Here is a 5,081-nt window from a genome sequence, read left to right as displayed (position 1 = left end):
AAACTTCTATGAAGGATTGACACTGAGTGTAACGTCCCGTCCAGCAAAATACCTTGCTTAAGTCAGGGTATCTCCACTAGAAAGAACATTACATAACCTTCTCTAGTATTAACTACTTAATTATCGAGCCTTTGTATCAAGTTCGCATTTCAGTTTTAAGAAAATTCCAGAAAATTTTGTTCTTTATTCATTAAAGTCATAATTCAAACATTTACAAATAATAATAATCACATAAATATTATTGATAATAATTCTTATACAAAAGAAACCAAATAAACCCAATTACAACACCTACCCCTCTGTTAAAATAAAACCTCATACGACAAGAGCGAGAGGACTCTATGAAAGCAATTAAAACCATAAAGAAAACCTACTAATCACTTGCAGCTTCATATTGCATCTTCAAACCTGTGTCACTGAAAGGGTAAAAAATTTGGGGGTGAGAACCAAACCACATGTTCTCAGTAGAGGTCGAGAATGCTGTGAAAGTAAAGAATAAAGCGCAAATAGTTAATTTCATTTAGAGACATTGAAAAGAAAACTACTTTCATTAGTAGTATTCATCGCTCGCCTTATATATACTTCTTTTGAAAACCAATGGCTCAACATTCAAAAATCTAAAACCTTCTTTAGAAGCATCAATTAATTATCCAAAATCCTAAACCCATATTTTTCTTTATATACGTCTTAAAAGTTTTCCTAGACTGTATGAATGACTAATTTGTTCCAAGCATAGGTTCATTAAGTCTATGCTGAACCAGCTTAATCTTTCATACTTTACCAAACCTCAAACACAAACCAATCACGGCCTTAGACCCAAGCAATTCAATCAACACCCAATTCACTACAACCCAGCCAATCAGATACAAACACAAGTAAAGAGATTCAAACAACTAAGAGCAATTATATCAAGTATAGCAATTAGCAGTTAAACAGAATTATTCACATAGGCAAACCAATTACAATATACACACCCAAACAATGTCACATAGATGCATATGATGAATGTCTAGTCCTAGTACAGGCCATGAGCTCACGTGTCGGTTGGCTGCCCGCAATCCCGACATTTACCCGGTCACGAGTAATCCCGATTTTTCGAATACGATTTTCCGTTCCTAAATAAATACGCATATAATAATAGCTGCTCATTTGAGACAGCCTCTGCTTACTGCAGGAAAATATATATATACTCTGCTCTGCTCTGCTCTAGTGGAAAATGGCTGTAGATAACTTAGTTTCCCTACTAATGCTTTGGGTTGCATTAAGCAACTAATATATATAAATATAACTCTGGGTTGCATCAAGCAACTAATGTATATATATATATACAAATATCTCTTTACTCTGATCTGGTTTCTCTTTTCTTCTCTTTATCTCTTTATATCTCTTTACTCTGTTCTGGTTTCTCTTTTCTCTGTATCTCTTTACTCTGCTCTGGTTACTCTGTTCTCTGTGTCTCTTTACTTTTCTTTGATTACTCTTTTCTTTATATCTATGTTACTCTTCTTCTCTTTATCTCTTTACTCTTTTGTAATTGGAAATATGCAAGCGGGACAAAACCCACGTCCTTGCTAACAACTTTATAAACCAAATATATTTTCTCAAAAGAATCAGTAAAGTTATTATCATTAAATAAACCTTAAATATTGATTTTGATTAAGTCCTTATACTTTTATAAAAATTTAGACATAATCTCCTTTAAAAATAGGACTTAGCCACCCTTTCGGGTTCCTTCTTTCTCAACATTTCATCAACCTCTTTCAGCAGTTGCTACAACAATATATATATTCTCAAAAATATTTGATAATAGTATAAAAAATCTATTTCTTAAATTCCATATCCAAAATAATTGCCAACACAACTTGGCAGCCTGATTTCCATTTTGTTTTAAAAAATATCAGATGAATTCGGAATCACGCAAACTTTATATCCATGCGACCGTCTCGGATTAAGCTTTCTATTAAACCAAAAATCATAATTTTTCGCTGACTCTAGCTTCGGGAATATAAGCAAAACCGTGACTGCTCTGCAGTGTCTTAAAACCAGAAGACAGCAGCAACGTACAACTTTCGAAATTTCATATAAAATCCAAATTAAACCCAACCACCTTGAAAATTAATGTGGTTAAACATAACTTATCCAAATTTCTTTCTAAATTGGTTCCAGGATCATACCATGTTGAATGAAAAAGTTATGTAGCTTGGAAGTTAGGTAATTCTCTGCAGAATTCTGTTTTACAAATCATTGAACACAACCTCTTCCAAGTACCATAACTTACTTATTAAAATATGAAAAACCCTGAAATTTAAATCACATATGCTAAACATACTTAATTTTCACCTCTAATTGGTTGCATCTCAATATCTATCTAGGATCAAAAGTTATAAACTCCCAAAGTTACTAATTTAAGAAAACAGAATCTGGTTTTTTCTGCATAATGCATCATCTTTCAAAAATTCATATCTTTAAAACTACAAGTCCAATTGTTCTGAAATTTTACGAAATTAAAATAATAGGAATAAAGTTTTATTTAAAATTAGTTACATTTCAAAATTAAAACTGAAAAATTTCCAATAGAAGAAACAAGTTGCTGTTGTGTTAAACGTTCTGCAGAAAAACCAGATTTGACATCCATAATTCAAAAATTTACCATAAATCATAAACTTAATGAAAAAGTCTCAAATTCACCAGTCCAACTCCTTATATTCCCAAGCTTAATCCAGACTTAGTCCCACGCAAATCTAATCATCATAAAATTAGTTATAGATTTTCAAAGTTTCTAATTTCATTTAAAATAGTGCAGAAAATCAGATTCACGATTTAACTTTGAAAAATCATAACTAATGTTCCAGTTAATATGAAACCTTCAAAATTAAATCTCAACAATCACACTTAATATAATTTATTTAACATTTAAATTCTCATCATTTCAGTCACTATAGAGCCACTGATTCACTTTCAAAGTTGCTGTTTAATTTCAAGAGAACCTGATTTTCAGTAAACCATTTTGTATTCAAAATCCAACCCTTCAATACCCCTCAAAACCAATTCCAAATCAACCACCAACCAAGTTCATTAACATTACAATATACCAAATAACAGCTCAATGGCAACAAATCCAACATTACCCATTAAAATTCAGAAATTCTCAACAATTAGTCATCAAACAATTCCCAATCCACATAATCAATCAATATCACTAATCAACAATTCCAAATCACAATCTCAACCATTCCAATCACAATTTCAGCCACAATTCAATATTCACATAATCAATCAATTACTCACAGCTATTAAATCTATTTGCAGTCATTCAATAAACCTTGTAGGCATTCTTAAATTGAAATCGTTTTAAACCCCCTACCTCGATGTCGAATTTCACATAACCGAAGACGGAAGTGTGGCGTGATGACTATTTGGGCTGCACCCAAAATGCAGCAGCTCCTTCATCCCTTATCCAGCAATGTTAGCGACATTCACAACAGCTTTGATAGGGCAGCAGCAACGCGAGTTGGCCACGACAGTGAACAAAACAATGAATTCATTTTGGATAGAATAATAATTCTGGAAATTCAAGGGTGGAACAGGGGCTAAATTAAATTAGAACAAGAGTAAGGCTAATAAAATGGCAGCGGAATAAACAAGAACGTCAAGTGGAGGTTCAGAACAAGAATGTCTTACAAGAATTAGAAAGGAATAATAGAACGAAGAAGCAGCGGCAGCAGCACAGACGATTATAGCAGCAACGATTCTTTCGGAAAATCAATCTTCACAGTCTACAGCTGCAGCAGCTTGATCAGTAATTAAAGAAAACAAGGAAACGAAGCCATAGCAGCAGCATTACGCTGACTACAACAACAGGAAAGATAGCTTCCTCCTCTACCTCAGCTCGTGATTCCAGCGGTGATGGTGGAGCATCCTTCGACGACGCTGGCTAAGAGAACACCCACCACCACATGTTCTTCTCCTCCTCTGGTTGTTCACGATTCTCCCACTCCTTAACCTAATCGACGACGCAGCTTCGGAGATGATAGTGGCGGTGTCCATGGTGACGGTTGCTGCGAGCTCGACGGCGGCTGAACTAGCGGCGACGGCGGAGGCAACGCATGGCAGCGACAAGGATGAGCGAGTGAACGTCTCCGTCGATCTCTCTCTCTCTCTTCACGGTTTTGCTTCTCCACTTCTCTGGCTTTGGTGACAGCGACGGCAACTGACACAGGGAGCGGCACAACGCGGCGATCCTCCTTCTCACTCTGTTCCATCACCCTCTTCCTCTATTCTCCGTTTCCCCCTCAAGCTCCCCTTGTCCCCTTTCTTTCCTTTCTGTGTATGTGTGTGTAGTTTGTAAAATTAGGGTATCAATTAGGAAATTTGTAATTTTAAGTTAAATTAGGTTTTGATTTGATAAATTAGGAAAAATATATACGAGTAATATAATAGTTTTACCAAATATTCATTATAGAATAACAATTTAGAATTGAAACATAATACTATAAAGGTTAATTTTAAAACACATAAGATTTTATCTATCAATCTATTAATGGGCTCAAATAATTATTTCTAATTTAGATTATAAAGTATACATATCAATCACATTTTATAAAATACAGTTAAACTCGAAATATCAATTATCTAAATTAAATTAGGACCTTTCATTATTTTTCTATCATAACTTTAATTTCAATTTATATAAAATAACTAGTTATAATCAAAATTGTGCATAAATACTAATTGACTTAAAATTAAAGTATTTATCAAAATCAATTTAATCATTCCTAATAAATTAATCTCTAAGAGCTCAAACTAATAAAATAAACCATAATTCATTCATAATAGAAATTACTTAAATTAAATATATAATACTTCCATTACTAAATTTTATTTCCAAAGCATATGAAATAACCAATTATAAAAATTACATAAGAATATTAATTAACTTAAACTCCAAATATTAATAAAACTAATTTAATTACTCTCAATTGATTAATTTATAAAATAAGATATCAAATTAATAAAATAAATCGTAACTTTTTCAGAATAAAAGTTACTTAAATTAAATTGTACAATTCTTTCTTAATTTT

The 5,081-nt window shown here is 32.8% G+C and overlaps 1 long non-coding RNA gene across 1 annotated transcript; it reads right to left on the bottom strand.

Moving 5' to 3' along the window:
- Nucleotides 327-4,355, bottom strand: LOC107634459. Its single transcript, XR_001618914.2, has 4 exons — nt 3,884-4,355; nt 3,682-3,782; nt 3,365-3,564; nt 327-416 (listed from the first exon to the last, which is right to left on the bottom strand). It is a non-coding gene; the product is annotated as an uncharacterized LOC107634459 (long non-coding RNA).

Source organism: Arachis ipaensis, chromosome B03, assembly GCF_000816755.2.
Source record: "Arachis ipaensis cultivar K30076 chromosome B03, Araip1.1, whole genome shotgun sequence".
NCBI classification, from domain to species: domain Eukaryota; kingdom Viridiplantae; phylum Streptophyta; class Magnoliopsida; order Fabales; family Fabaceae; genus Arachis; species Arachis ipaensis.
This window is presented reverse-complemented; position numbering and strand designations above follow the sequence as displayed.